Here is a 16,710-nt window from a genome sequence, read left to right as displayed (position 1 = left end):
AATGCTCCTCAGAGCTCAGTCCTAGGGCCAGTTCTGTTCAATAATTTGTATCAATGATCTGGATGCAGAAGTTGAATGTACTGTTAGTAAGTTTGCTGATGGTACCAAACTGGGAGATGCTGTTGGCTTTCTCAAGGGACAAGAGGCCCTGCAGAGGGATTTAGATAGATTGGAGCACTGGGCAATCATCAGTGCCATGAAATTTCACAAGAACAACTGCTGGACTCTGCACCTGGGATGGAGCAACACCGGCACAAGTGTAAACCGGGAGAGGGGTGCCTGGAGAGCATCCCTGCAGGGAGGGCGCTGGCGGTGCTGGTGGGCAGCAGGCTCAGCGTGGGTCAGCAGTGAGCCCTGGCAGCCAGGAGGGCAGCCCGCACCCTGGGGTGCCCCCAGCACAGCACGGCCAGCCGGGCAGGAGAGGGGATTGTCCCGCTGTGTCCGGCGCTGCTGCGGCCTCACCTGGAGCACTGTGTGCAGGGCTGGGCCCCACCATGTAAGAAGGGCGTGAGGGTCCTTGAATGTGCCCAGAGAGGGGAAACGTCGCTGGGGGGAGGGCTGGAAGGCATGTCCTGTGAGGAGCGGCTGAGGGCTTTGGGGTGGTCTGGTTTGGAGACCAGGAGGCGGAGGGGCCACCCCGTTGCTCTCTGCAGCTGCCTGGGGAGGGGAAGGGGAGAGGGAGGTGCCGAGCTCTTCCCCCAGGGACCCAGTGACAGGTCACCTGGGAAGGGCTCAAAGCTGCGCCAGGGGAGGTTCAGACTGGACATGAGGAAAAGAGGGTGGTCAAGCACTGGAAGAGGTTTCCTGGAGAGGTGGTGGATGCCCCCCATGCCTGTCAGTGTTTGAGAGGTGTTTGGACAATACCCTGAGTAACATGCTTTAACTTTTGATCAGCTGTGAAGTGGTCAGGCAGTTGAACTAGTTGATTGTTTTAGGTCCCGTCCAACTGAAAATTTCCCCTCCCCTTCCATCCTCTCCTCTCCTCTCCTCTCCTCTCCTCTCCTCTCCTCTCCTCTCCTCTCCTCTCCTCTCCTCTCCTCTCCTCTCCTCTCCTCTCCTCTCCTCTCCTCTCCTCTCCTCTCCTCTCCTCTCCTCTCCTCTCCTCTCCTCTCCTCTCCTCTCCTCTCCTCTCCTCTCCTCTCCTCTCCTCTCCTCTCCTCTCCTCTCCTCTCCTCTCCTCTCCTCTCCTCTCCTCTCCTCTCCTCTCCTCTCCTCTCTCTCCCCTTCTTCCTCCCCTACTCCTGCTCTCTTTTGTCAAAACAAGGGGGTTTTTTTCAATGAGGATATTTTTTGGCCCAGTTACAGAAAGCCAATTTAATAGAGCATTGTCGTTGGTTTTGGGTTTGGTTTGGTTTTATCTTTTTTTTTTTTTCCTATTGTAGCTCAGCAACAGTGTTCTACAGCCATTCTGTGCATCTTAACAGCATATTTATCGTGTCTACACTTTGCCAGTAAGGACTCCAGAGTGTCTCTACTTTATAAACCTCTTGCTTTATTCTGTTTTTTAGATAACAGTCTCTTTTTGTGGATAATATTTTATGCTTTGGATGGCAATCCATTGTGTCCATGGATCCTGTGTGTTGGTTTTGTCATATTCCTGCAACCAACACCTTGGATTTACACAGGTGCTTTATTAATCCTCTCATGGTACTATGCATCAGTAGTGTACACATATAAATTCACTAATGAAAAAAAGTAGTTGAACATCAGGTAAGAATCACATAACATGTGCAAGAATACCATGGTTTGATTAATTTTGTCTGTACAGATGTCTAAGTAATCAAGAGTTATGTTAAGTAAAAAATTGTCCTCCCCTATTTAATATTCCAGAAAAAAATATTCTTCAAAAGGTCTTCACCATCATAAAATCCAAGTTGAATCAGAGGCTGAATTCACAGAAGATGAAATTTATTGTAAATGAAAAAGTTCACAAGGATACATCCTGGCAGCAGCTCCTAGCTCTGCCTACAGGGAGTTACATCCCTGGCTCACTAGACACAGACACCAATGAGCAGATTAGAGGTCCCTTTCTCAGTGTTTGTGTCCTCAGCTCCTTGGGTTGTTCTGCGATGCCTTGAAGCATCTACAGAAGCAAAACCAGTTCCCAGCCCATGCTTCTAGTTCAACTCTACACAAAGAGAGCTGTGGCAGCTAGCACGGGAGTTATAAGATAAAATATGCCTTAGGTGGCAATGACTTGATGTGTAAAGTTCTATGAGGGCATGGTATCAGGGCTCCAAATGGGAAGTAAGAGGGTACAGGAGGTTGGAATATAGATTGGGGTCTTTGTATCAGTGGGGCATGCAGTAGATCAGTGGAGATATATATGGACTTGCTTTCAAAGACCTGGTTTGGGGAGGTGGTGAAGTAAATAGAAGGTAGGAGGAAAGTTACAAGGATGGAGTAAGCTAGTCAATAGGCACATCTCTTTCTCCCTGTGTGTGAATCTCCATTAAGCCAAGAGCTACTACAGTTCCATATAAAAGGGGATTTTATCCTGTTCTTTCTCTTCCTTTGCCTATCTTGACCTTGGGGAAAGTTCATGTTCCATGCTCTCACAGAAACTTCAGAATTACTTTTAATCATATTTGCTGTAATGACATTTATGTGGGGTACATATTATCATAATGCAGTGCACCTTAAAAACATCATCTTCTGGTCTTAGTCTGCCTTCAGTGTAGATAATCCTTTCAACACATTTAAATTACCACTAAACCCCATTGACAATTCTTCAAGCAGGGCAACATTCAATCTATAACTTTCGATTGGGTTTGTCATGTCTTTCAAATATGCAAAGTTTGGTACCCCTCCTAAGGACTGTTATCAAAAATTAGTTTGGTTAGACTTAGGACTGCTAAGTAAGAGGAAGCCTTTCACCATAATTTCATTTTTCTTTGCTCTCTTTCTTACTTACAACATAAATCTTAACTGTACAGAGACAGACAGACCAAAACATGCCAGTTTATAATTTGGAAAAACTGATGCTTATAGAAGATGTGGAACTCTGGATATGTATATATAATTGCCCCAGATAAATCAAAAGGTCACAAAACTAAAAGCATTAAATCTTCACATCTTTCAGAGCAAGGCTGGAACTGGTGAATTTTTGGGGGGGGAACGAAGCTGAATTCAGAGTCTGCCTGGATAGACTGTTTTCCTTTCATAAAGGTGTCACATTTTGTCATTTAAAAAATACATTCCTATTACAAATATTCCCCAGAAACAACTTTAAGTATCTAGTAAACATCAAACCACTTCATCATTGACTTTATTTGTGGCTATATATTCTCTGTGGCACCTTTAGGACAAATTAAAATTTGCTGTCTTTTGAAAAACAACTTGGATGAAACATCACCTACTCTTTTATATATAGTAGGTGAAATGTGCATAAGACCAGCAACCAGCATGCTTATTTAGCCTACTGTTTCTCTGGATTTTTTCTTATCCTTGTTGCTGAGCTTGTAGCCACAGTGGGCACTTAAGAATTTAAGTTGCAACAAACTAATGTGTCAGGTTTCCAGTAAAAATAAACTAGTTGGGTTTCTCCCAGAGACAGCAGCTTTTCAAATCTAGCTTTATCATCCATTCTGCTGGTATTTTTATCTGATCAGGGATGACATACCTGTACAGGCTTTTCTTTTTATCCCTTCTTATATTTAAAAGCTTTTTTCTGCCTCAGACCTGACACTGACAATCCTTTTGTGTTTTCCTTGGTGCCTCAGAGGCTTAATGGTCCAGCACAGTAACTGAACCTTTAGAAATTTCCTCTGTACCTCTGCAGAGACTGCTTCAGTAAGGGCCACAGAGCTGTCACTGTGAAAAGTGAGAGGCCCCTGTGGTTAAACATTCCTTAGTGTTTTTGTTTCTGAATGCAATGGTAGAATGGGTAAATGGATTTCTTTCAAGCACACAGTTGCCTTACAAATGTACATGGTCTGCTTCGGGTAGAGTAATAGGGTGAAGCAGTGCTAGGAAGTTGGCTAATTCCCCTTATTTTGCTATGGGTGATTTGTTTGATGAAGGGCTTAATAGCAAACAATTTGCAAAAATCAACAATTTGCAAGCCTATTAATGTCAAATACTTAAACATCTCATACAAGCATGTAATTTAAATGCAATTAAACAGTTATTAAATGTCAAATATCAATTAATGATTGATGGAGCAGTCACTAATTGAGTAGAAATCTTGGGGCTACTGTGATGACCACAGTGAACTGGAAATTCACTACAAATAAAATGTTTGGGGGGACTGAGCTATTTTAAAAGCAGTTTTCCATACAGCATGCTATGAGCTAAGTAGTTTTATTTTAAAATTAATTTACGGCCTGCTCCTCCAAATGCTGACATGAACAGGCTGCTGACTGTAATAGGATTATTCAAAAAGATATGCAATACTTCCAAGAGTAAAGGCTTTGCAAGTTACAGACATTCATCTTCTTGAAAAGCAATGATGTTTTTATTTCACATGACTACCTCTTTCTGTCAGTCTGCATCCTGTGGTCCCAGTAAATTTCTCACCTCTGAGAAAGATTGTTTGAATTTTTTGTTCCTTACATGATATTAAGTTGAGATGTTTCTTTGGCTGTTTTGGAGAAGCCTGTTTTAGGTAAGCCTAGCTGTTGATGATTTCACATTGTTGTTCCTGTATTATAATTTCATAAATGTTTTATTAGGGGGACTGTTGTATAACATTATACCTCATAATTTTAAAATACATCCTCATTAAAAATTTTCATTGTACATTACAGATTCAAGGGGAATTTTTGGTTTGGAAATAGTATTAAAAAATCTTCCTTCTCAATACTGTGTTTTCCTTGTCACCCTGCTGACAGAGAAGAACAAACGTGATACAGTTTCCTGAGAAAACTGACAATGTACTTACATGTCACAGGTTGTGTTAGATGAGGACAGTCTGCAATCTAGCTAGAAGTGGTATTTTAATGGTTGGTTGTGTGTAGATTGAATGAGTCCTAAATTATCTAGATTTATCTTTAATTTTCTCCAGCTAGAAGAAATGAAGGTGCTGTAAGGAGGTGGTAGGTATAGAGGATAATTCTGAGCTGGGACATAAGAATTTTTCCATCTCAATACTGACTGGGGATTTCTACCATGTAACCACTCTACTAGAACAGTGAGATGAAGCTGTATCATTGCCCTGATGCTTTTTACCTGATGAGTTCTGCAAGTTGCCCACACAAATGTGCAATATCTATGACAACTTCTGTACATGGAGGGTTTGCAATATCAGGGCCTCAGTGCTAATAGACTGCTTTGTCATCTTTTGTTTTGGCATAAAATTCTTCTTCATTTACCTGTTATGCATTGCACTCGGTAGTTCCTTCTGTTGCTTTCAGCCAGGGGTCCTCAAACTACAGCTCGTGGGCCAGATACGGTCCCCCAGGCTCCTCAATCCGGCCCCCGGTATTTACAGACCCCCCGTCCCCCTGCCAGGGGTTGGGGGGGGAAACCAAGCAGCCACAGATGACTGCCTGCCACTGCATCCGCGCGCCACCCCCCTGGTTAAAAAGTGTGAGGACCCCTGGTTTAAACAGTCAGTAGATAGTTAATAAGTGAAAGGAACAATACTGAGCTATTAAAACTTGCAGTGTTACCAAAAGAAGCTGAATTACTCTTATTTCTGCTGGTGGGCAGACCAAATGTGAACCTCAGCTCCTGCGCAAATTCTGATATAATGGACCTCTGCTTAGAAATGATTTCCTGTCCTTTCTCTTCCTCTCTCTCAGCAAATTAAAGAACAGTTTCTGAAAATTTAGCTCCACCTTTATTCTCTATAGTGACCAGCCAAAGCTGGAAGGATTTCAGAGCAAGGCCGTGTTGCAGGAATGAGAACATCTGAGTTCTTCTCCCAGTGGCAGCATTTGAACTACAGAAGTAGTGATGGAAAACAATTAGAAATGAATGATTTAAGAATTTTTTCATCACATCTGCAACTTGACGGCATAACTGATAAGAGTGAAATATTATTTTCAGCAGACTCACAGGCTATGGCTGGATCATGTAGATTACTATTGTGACTATTGAAAACATACGCAGGAACACGAGTCAGGAGAGACAAACCATGCTTTCTGAGACTTATTTGAATACCAAACAGCGATCAACGTTCTGCATGTGAGGACTGCTAATAACTGTGGTCTTCATAGAAGCCAGTGAGGACTGAGGGATTTGACAGACAGGTAGTTATATGCATTCACACGGGCTGCCAGAAGGGGAAACACAAGATTTTGATAGATTGGGTGAGTGCCCTGTACTGATTGCAGCTGATGTTCCTGACCCCTAAGTTGCCTTTTATGTTTTGTCTGAGCAGCTTGACAAACCTACAGCATTGGAGAGGTTTTCTTGTTCTTTTATTTTCATTTGAAAATTGCTATCATACCTTGGGGATCCAGACCATGTGTTGTAAAGCAGGTGAAGTGTGAAGTTGTATAAGGAAAGTTGGTGAAGCAGACCATCTGTGTTCTGCCCACTACAAATGACTGTTAGGGGTTTTCAAAAGTGTGTGCAGCTTGCAATACAGTTGAGAGAAGGCTGAAAGGTTCAAGTGGCTGATGTAGTTTCTGGCTGGTTGCAAACATATTAGCTAGCTATAGACCACTGACTAAACATACATGTCCTACTGCAGTTACATATCTCTTCGTGTTGATTAACTGGCATATCCCCATGGAAGAAGCCATATGACCAGAAAGTTGGCAAGGCTTTACTCACACCATTGTTTAGGACATTTCAAACTGTGAAAGGAATGAAATACCTAACCCCTTGCTTACGTCTTTGATCTGACATATAATAGTAAAGGACATTGTAGGCTAAAGTTTTGAAAAGTAATTCCCTGGTGTTTAGAAACCTCGCTTGCATTCACATTTCTGGAGCAGTGCTGCTGATAGGCCAATGCAGTTTGACTTTGCCCACACAAAATCTATCACATGCAAATGATACTGCCAGAAAAGTGCATGTGCCATCTTATGTGTTGACAAAGTGCGACTGGTTTGAAAACCTTTCAAAATGTATTCCAGAATTACACTTTGACCAAGATAAGTTCATGTAACTTGTTTTTGTGTTTCTATGTGTTTCCAATGGCAAAAAGATTTTGTTAGAAGCACAGCCTTGAAAATGCTTGGATTCAAGAGGATTTTATCAGGAAGCTGTACTCAAGCAGTGAAGCAGTCTCAATAAAGCCTGCCTCCTCCTTGAAAAAAAAAAGAAAAGACAACAAAACAAAACAGGTTTGGGGGGACAAATGGAAAGAAAAAAAGATATCACAAAACCTATTAATAAATCCTTCTTTTTTAACACATTAGGAACGGGAAACAAGCCAGACACTCTGTATGGCCAAAGGCAGATAAAATATGAGAGGAAAAGACCAAGCCAGAGCAAAAAAAGTGAAATTAATGTTTTACACCCCTGCTTATCTTGAAAGAGCTTCGTTTCTGCACCAGAACACTTTTTTTAGAATAGTAGTAGAGGATCAAAATGTTTCAGCTTGAATTGATATAAAAGACAACATAGAATAAATCACCAAGATAAATAGCAAAACATCATGAAGATTTGTTAAGAGTTTAAGGCAGCTCAGAACCTAACAGCTGGGCTAGTAAGCTGTAATATGTAACGTCACGGTTAAAGCTGCCTTACTGTCACAGAATTAGAAAATGGTTAATGCAATGCTGGTTTTTCAGGTAGGTTCCCAAAGACATCATGGTAATGACATAATACTTGTATGAAAAATATTGCTGGGCACTCTTCTGAAAGATAAGCTATTGCTCATGTGAATAAATAGTAGACACTAAGGAAGAGTTAAGCAGATTTTGCTTTGAAAAACTGTTGTAGTTCTTTGAAGAAGATTGTAAACATATCCACAGGGGGCATGCAGTTGATATGTTCTGCTTGGAATTCTAAAACATATTTGACAAGGTCCCTTCTCAAAGGGTCTTTGAACAATTCAGCTGTTGTGGCAAAAAGGGAAAGGCCATCACATTTTTAAATAACTGACTTAGAAGATGGAAAGAAGAGAGTTGTAATAAATGGTCAGTATTCTCAAAGGGGGAAGGTTGGCAGTAAAGCCCCACAGTATATGCATTGGGGCTACTTTGCCCATAAATGATCAGGGGAAAAGGATGAACAGGAGGAGGACAAAGTTTACTGACGACGGTAAATGATTCAGTGGGGTAAATGCAAAGGCTGACCATGAAGATCTGTGCAGTGAATGCGTAATAAAATGGCAGATTACATTCTCAAGTGAAAGACAGAGGAGGGCAAACACTATGTAGGGAATTATTTGGAAAAAAATAGGCAGATCATTGTCACATCATTTTATAAAGTTGTAGTACATCTGTGCCTTACAAACCCTCTTCAGTATTTGTTCACTCTACTAAGAAGTGGTAAAATAAATTAGAAGAGATACACAGACAGACTACAAGATACCCAAAGGTCTTAATTCCTTCCCAAAGGAATTGCTTCTCTATAAAAAGTGGTATAAATTGAGTAAGGATCTTCCTTTGCCCTGTGGAAAAAGGGTAACTGAAGATGTCTTAAAAGAAGCCTATCAAATCATAGGTGGAATGGAGATAAACAGAGATGCATTATGATTCAGGAAGTTTCTTTTTTTATTCTTTTGTCCCCTCTAGTACAAGAACATGCCAAAATCAGGTGAGTTTATCATGCACCAGATTCAAACTAGACAGAAAGAGGTGGTTCTCCACAGGCTATGTAGTTAATCAATGGAAAACATTTCCACAGAATATTTTAGATGTTGAAAGTATATGTAGGCTCAAGGGAAAACTGGACAAGTTTGTTAAAGATAAATTAATAATTCATTATTAATGGAGGGACATACTTCTGATTCACAAAGGTCCTAACTGTGATTTTCTAGGGTGCTAGGAACACTGATTTGTGATTGTTCTCTTCTGTAGACATGTGTTGGCTATTGTTGGAGACAACATCCTGAATTAGATTAGTATATGTTATTTTCAAATTTGTTGGGTTCCTTGGTTCTGGAGGGTAACAGAACAATACAGTCCCAAATACAATAGGAAGGGGAACTGAATCACCTTATTTTGGAAATATTTTGTGGCAGGACATTGAACTTAATCAAGAAAGACTTACTGGAGGAATTTTTCCCGTTTTGCTTGTCTTGCCATTTAAAAATAGAGCACCCAGTAGATGACGTTCTGCTGTGTTAATTAGTCTTTTTGTTCAGATAATCTCCCAGTAAAACTTTAGACCTTTAAGATGAAATTCCCTTTGAAGCTTGGGAAAAGAAGTAGCACAAGACCTAGGTGAAGCCTTTAAAAGGCCTTTGTAGAGTATGTCATGTTAAGACAAAACAGACAGCATTCATGGGAGCTTCTACGCAAGGAACAGAAACTTCCCAGTTGCCAGAAAGCCAGGGAAGGGAAGCTGTAGCAGTGCAGCTTGCTTGCGTGCTGTCCCTTTAATTTTCTAAAGGCATGGTGGTATGCACTCTGCAGTTATCTATCTAAAGCAGTAAATGGAGCACATTAGACATCCACTGGGGCTGTTGAGAAAGGAGTATGCCCCAGTCATCATAGTTATCCGTGCAAACGATAGCTGTCATACATGACCAGATTACCTGCCAGAAGGATCTGATGAATTACTATCTGGCTACAGCTCCATTATTCATGTCTTACCCAGAGCACTGCTTACCAATGCATAAATACTGGAAGCACACTATGTCTTGTATAAGAAATAAGAATGAGTAGAATCATTATCACATAATTACCTGTTTTACAAAAATTAAATACAGTTTTACATTTAAAATCACGTGCTGTTAGTCACATGGAAAAATAACTTTTCAATAGGCATTGAGATTTGGATTACTCAGCTACCACATGTGAGTTTATAGTTAGAGCTGACTGGAAAATAGTGTATAATTCCTATGCACTTTCTTGAAAGGAAAGCTTTCTGATATTTACTATTTATTGACACAAGTATTTGGGGATTTTCCTCAAAATATGAGAAAAAGACTTTGGGATGTTATTTTAATTAAAATGCTAGAAAATTTAAAATGAAACTGGGCTGGTTGACTTTTTTAGCTCGAAATACTTTCAGTGTTGTGTTTTTGAACATCACTGCTTACTGATTATTTCCTGTGAACAAGCATTGATTCAGTCAGTGTCAACTCCTCTGTAACAGCAAAGTAAGAATTCACAGTGCAGAAAAATGTGAACCAGATGGGAAGGACATGCCCCAGTTTTCCTAAAATTAGCATACCTATCAAACATGTATATGTGTGTGTGTGCACGCACGTGCATGCACACACTTTCAAGAAAATCAAAAGGAAACTTATGCTTCCCAAATTCTGAACAACATTAAGAGCAAGATTTATGGCTTATGGGTATTACAGGACCATTTTACTGGGATATAGTAAATCCTGTAATGTGATTAAGCTCCCTATATTTGTTTTATGGAAATGGCATTTGTATGAACAAATTGAAGAATTATGTGTTATCTGATCTCTTTGTACATCCAGGTTTCTAATCTGAAGGTACAGACATTTGGCTGCAGACACAAATATCTCCTCTGCCACATTCATGGATTTAATGCATTTGCATGCAGCTTTGCTGTACAAGAGAAAGCCTTATGATTACATCTACTCTGATATGCCTGTTGAATGATTAAGGGGGTCACACTATCAACGCTGCAGTGTGTCTGCCTAGGGACAGTACCAACAGAGAAAGACTGTTTAGAGGGATATATTCATCTTTTTTCAGAGGTATGGGGACTGTTGTGACTTAGATTACTCCTGCTGCAACTCAGATGAGGAGATCTGCCTGTGCCTGTCATGATGTAATGTCTCATTCCATGAAGGCTGGATTTCTGGAAGAGCTCTTCCCAATAACTCTGGAGGATGACATTTCAGACCTTGGCATTTTTCTTTCCAAGGAAATTCTAATTCCATAAGAAAGCTGTAATATCGACTCAGAAAAACAATAGACAATTTGAAATTTTCTGCAGAAAGTAACTATTCTGGCTTGATTTTTCAGAAAACAAAGACTGAGCAACACATACCAAAACTGCTCATGGAAGCCCCTGCACTGAAAAGCAGTCTCAGGAACTGGCAGACCCTTGACTGAACATGGCTCCAAGGGACTCTACAAGTATAAAATTGCCATCAGAGCATGTGGTGGGGCATGGTAGAAAGCCCTGAGAGGACATCTTAAATGGGAGCTTTCAGGACTGCAGACTCCTTTCGCCCTTCTGCAAAACTAGTCATCTGAACTAAACACTTCAGATAGAGATGAATGCTCCTGGGTCTCTTTACTTTGGAGGGCTGGATTCCCTGGAGATCTCAGCGGGGTCTTGTCTGCGTGGTCGGGTTTCCTTACAGCCCTAAGGGCCCAGACATCCCTGCAGCCCAACAGCTGAGCTGGCAGAAAACAGCCAGGCATCTTGTGGAAATTTATTGGAAATGAAATGTCTCTGTGAAGTGTTCTGGGTTCAGTGTTTCTACGTTTTTCAGTGAAAAACTGTTCACTTGGAAATTTCTTGACCAGCTTTTTCTGGAGGCTGTAATTTGAGTGAATTAGACGTGTACTGCGAGAAATTGCAACAGATCATAGGGGTGAAAGGAGGAAGGGAGAAGTGCTGTTGAGAGAACAGCTGTAACAAGAAATTCAGATAATGTTTTACGTGTTTTGGTTTTTTGATGTTGTAGTTTATGTTCTCTTCTGTATTTTCAGGCATGCAGCTCTAAATCATAGATCAGTACTGCAAAGCAGACAAGCAACATGAATTATATTATAGATCACAGCTCATTTAGGGGTTTATTTTTAGTCAGGCAAGAGTTGGGGTTGGATAGTATATATTTATAGGAGACTACTGGCAGTTTATGTTTTTTAAAAAGTTCATTAAAGAAAATCTTATTTCTAAAATAATACCAAATTGAAATCAGGTGTTGCTATATAAATGTAGAAACATAAGTACGAAAAACATCATGGAAAACATTTTTAGAAGACTATTTAGAGAACTGGCCATGTAAGTCCTGTGGAGGTTTGTGGCAGAATTCCCCCTGAAAACATGGGCCTGCATGTTTTGGTACTAGCTGGCCTGAATGCTTTCTGTAACATTGCGGTAGGCATTGCAGACACTTGGAAAAAAAGAGGAATCTGCACGCCTAGTTTGACACCTCTGTTTGAATATTAGTGATGTTAGGTAAGTTGTCTTCTGAAAAGCTCAATCTCTGAATGCATGTACATTAATTACAACAATTTTGAGGGAGAAATAACTTTAAGCTGTCTTACTTGAAGAAGATTTGGAGTATTTGATAGAGTAATTACCTTTAAATGGTTAATCTATTGCAGGTGTGCATATACTCAAGCATATTTAATTTACTCCATAGAGTTCATCTAGCTTTTAAGCACTGTCGGCTCACAGCTTGCAGGCTGCAGCTCCAACATGAGTTAACAGCATGGGTTTTGTTTTGAGCTTCTTTGGCAGCAAGCAGGTAAAAGCAAAACTTCAAAACCATTTTCGTTTGTTGGGAGAACCCCCTTAAGGAATTCAGAGGAAATGGTGCTGTCTGTCTGACACAGTTACAGTCAGCCAGCAGTCTAGTGTCTCAGCAAGTAGCACTGCAGTCACTCAGTAATTTTGTGCTTCATGCCTCAAAGGCTATAAAATAGCCTGTATGATATACAGCAATAGCTGAGTTGTTAAACAAAAGGATTGAATGCACGTTAGTGCATGCAGGGGTTCCTCTGGATTGTGTGACACCTATGCAGTATATATATGCCACCTGTGCAATAGGAAATATAGATTGGCTGCTTCAGTAAGGAGAGGTTTAGATTCCACACGCCCCACCCCTCACCCCAAAATCTTCCATGTTAGCTGTGTTTATAAAATCTTCTGCAATACAGTCTGCACAGTTATAAAACAGGGATAAGTTCCATCAAATAACATGTATGCCAAGTGTTATCTGAGCTTAAAAAAAAGAACTGTATGATTTCATCTCTAGGTGTCATTTGACCTATGTGTTTTAAAGATTTCAGGGCTGAAAGGAAAAAAAGCTGACTGCTAAAGGTGTTAATGGCTGGCAGTATGATCAGCCCCAGTTCTACTGCTCGTCCATGATACAGTGGCATGGCCACGGTGACACAGACTCCCAGCTATGCTTAATCAGCTGTGGGGCAGGCACACCTGGATATCAGCAGAGCAACCTAAGGAGGAGAGGTGAGGAGTCTGCCTCTCTTCTCAGCAATACACAGCTCTAGGCACTTTCACAGTCTGTATGCAGGCAAGGGTAAGCTTACCCCAGCCTCCAGAGCACCCTGAAGAAACTGAATGGCAGCAGACATTGAGCTGTCATGCAGACTTGGTCTCCAATTCTCATGATCCAGACAGCTGTAGTATAGGTGAGACTAGGAAGAAAAAGCCCAGCTGGCTAGTATGTACCCTGAGTTCAGCTCTTGCGCACAACATAATTCACATGTATAATATGCATTGAATTCAAGCTACAGCAGAAAAGTGGATGGAAATATGGTGGCTGCAAAGCCCAGTGTGCTAAATCGGGTGTTCACCTTGGTAGTGAAGTATAACCCAAGCTGACCAGTGCTGTCTTCAGTAGCCTCTGGTGGCAGGGCTCCTGCAAGAGCTCAATTTACTTTGTACCTGCTTTTTTTCCAGCAGAGCCTTCAGGAAAGGAGGACAGCAACAACGCCTTTTCTTCAGTAGATGATTCTTTAGGGGGGTGACTTTAAACAACAAGAAAAACAAAAACCCAAAATGCAGCACTTTTTATGTGTCAGGATTACCCCCAGATACTGGAAGGGTTTACTGTACTGCATTATTTGCATTCTGCACCATTATAAAGGGCTTGTAGTTGGCAGCATCTTTTGTGCAGTGATGGGGTTATCTGAAAATTCATAACTACATAACTGTTTCTCTAACTGATATTTTTCCAAACATAGTTTTAAAAATTGTTAGCTCAAATGTACACCAAATAAAAATATATGAAAGTATTACTAGTTGCCTAATAGTGCCACAAAAATATTACATATACGGTAGTCATCCTCATTGTCACTATATTGTAATAAAGGCAACAACAATGGATACAGAAAACAGTGAGGCCTGCGCTTTTCTTTCCCTATAATGTGCTGCCTGTGTGTGTATGAGTTAGTGTACAGCACAATTTTAATAATTTTGTCATCAGCTAATATATGTTAGACATGTCCATGAAAGCATTCTATCTGGCTCTAAAAGTTTAAATACAAGGAAGTGATTTCTCCTAGAGGTAAATGACACTTACTGGTATTTGAAGCTAAGTCTTACTTCAGACATATTTTTCTGATTGTAGCTCGTAGCCACTAGCTTTTGCTATAGCTTTGAGAACAATGCTTCCTCTGCTTCCACTGAGGTGGTCCTGACATTTGAGTCACATTGAGGACAGGCAGTGTGGCGTAACTGGTCTGTGTGCAATCCAAGCAGAACTTAGGCACTCTTATCTACAGTGCTGCCAGTCTGGTGCCTTTCACAGGAACTGGATTTTGCTTTAAATCTTTATTCAGAAACAAGTCATGGTGCTGGTGCTGCACAAGTGGAAGTGCATCACAAACATCACCTGTCCTTCATAGTAGTGACTGGGGAAGTTGTGCTGCCTCCTACCAAGTGGACTGTAAAAAACATATTCAAAATATTAATATCAAAAGAAAAACTGCAACACAAGCCCACCTAGTGTTGCAGTTCATGCACCATCTCTTGTCTCAAATTTGTACTAGCACTGTTAAAGAGAAACACGGAACTTTTCAACTTAAGTGCTTCACAGAGCATGTGTATGCATGTATGTATGTGCCTGTTTCCTGTTTCTCCTTCAGTTTTAACCTTGATATAATGCTTGCTTTTCTCTCTTAGTTTCTACTGATTTTCTGAAAAAAAAAAAAAAAAGTAGTTACCATTTTCTGTTGTTCAGCAAGACTAGCCCAGAGACACAAGAATTCACATCTAATTGACAGTTTGTTGTCACTTGCTTCACCTCATACCTTAAATTCTTTGTAGAGGCCGGAGACTGGAATTCTTTGCTCATTGTAGAAGTTTACACAGAAGTATACTCATACAGCTGTATTTGGTTCCTTGTAGAGACACCCAGCTTTGCTCTAAACAAAGAGATCTCAGAAGATTAATAGTCCCATTAGTGAAATGTTCTCCTGCATCTAACTAACTTTTCTGAAACCACAGTGCAGTGCTGAACTAGTGGGACCTTAATGCCTCTGGTATGCAGAGCAGCTTGTTCTGACCTAACCTGGTAATCTCCACGCTGTGCCATGTACTCAGCCAGACTAACTATAACCTAGCAGTGGATGTACAGCTGGGATACAGATTTCCAGCATTTTTAAGATGATGACCTGCTTGTTAAATTAAAGACTTTGATTATCCTTACCGTAGATCTCCCTTCCCTGACTGTAATTGGACAGCTTGCTTACTCTTCTCTGGGTCATACTTAATTGTGAATTTTTTAGAAGTGAACTTTTCAATTTTAAAAATACAAGATTTTTAGAAGAGGAGTATAAAATGTCCTGTTTCTTACCATCATCTTCCTCGTGAATGTAGGATACATAGGAATTCTGAGAATATAGCCACATGTCTACCTAAATATAAGGTAAATAGCCAAAGTTTTTCTCTCTTATTAAAAAAGAAACTGGTTCACCTATATTCACTAGCTGATCTGATACACAGACCTGTCTTGAAAGGTGTCTCATACTTACTTAAACAAGGAAGCTTTGCATTTTAACTGAGAAGTTGCATAGAACATTTAATTTGCTGTAAATAAGATCACAGAAGAAAAATATGTCTTAGAGGCACTGGGACAAACACTGGTAGAAACATTCTAAGATTTCCAGATGTCTGGATACTATCCAGATACTGGTCTTTCAAAACTTATGTAAATCTTCTGAGATGAAAAATCAGAAAGGAAAGGGGAAAAAAAATTAAATGGTTACAAGGCACCTAAAAGTTATATTAGTTTGAAGATTCCAAGTCAAAACTTTTAGATGTTTCCAAAAGGAAAATATTTTTTAATTACTTTTTTCATGGAAGTTTTTTTCCAAGTGTTTCTTCCAACTGTAGCAAGTGTTCATTTTTTGGATAATTTCCTATGACAACTCAAACAACCCTCCATGAAACGTCAGCTACAGGCCAGTTTCCTGAGTGTTATCTACCAAATGCATTTCTGGGTTCAGAACCCCCCAGATTTTAAAGAAAAGTGTATGAAAGTGTCGCTGGAGATCATGTTTTTACAGGGGAGGTAAATTTGAGATGGGCATGTGATAAAATGAATGATAACAAAGAGAAGCAATAAACAGAAAGTTGAGCTGTCATGGGTTAGAAGATGGAAAGCAGAACGAAACTGTCAGATGTAGGAGCTGAGAGTTGCTTTGAAACACAGAGAGCAAGGAAAAGGTGGATTCTGGCAGAGCCTGTTTGTCTGAATGAACCTGCCTAACCCGGCAGGCAGGTCAAAGCAGTTTTGCAGAGCTCAGGCAAAGATTTTCCTTGACCATGTGAGCTCTCTTTTAACAGCCACATTTGAAGGAGGGTGATCTCAAGGAAAAGTATGTACATGAAGTTGGTGATATAAAACCCGTTGTGTTACTGAGTTGGATTTTTTTCTGTTTTGATTTGAAACTGATCTCGTATCTGATCCCTCCAAAAGAAGACCTGGGAAGCTGAAAGACAGTGACTGTATGG

Source organism: Falco peregrinus, chromosome Z, assembly GCF_023634155.1.
Source record: "Falco peregrinus isolate bFalPer1 chromosome Z, bFalPer1.pri, whole genome shotgun sequence".
NCBI lineage: Eukaryota > Metazoa > Chordata > Aves > Falconiformes > Falconidae > Falco > Falco peregrinus.
Note: the sequence above shows the minus strand (reverse complement) of the source record.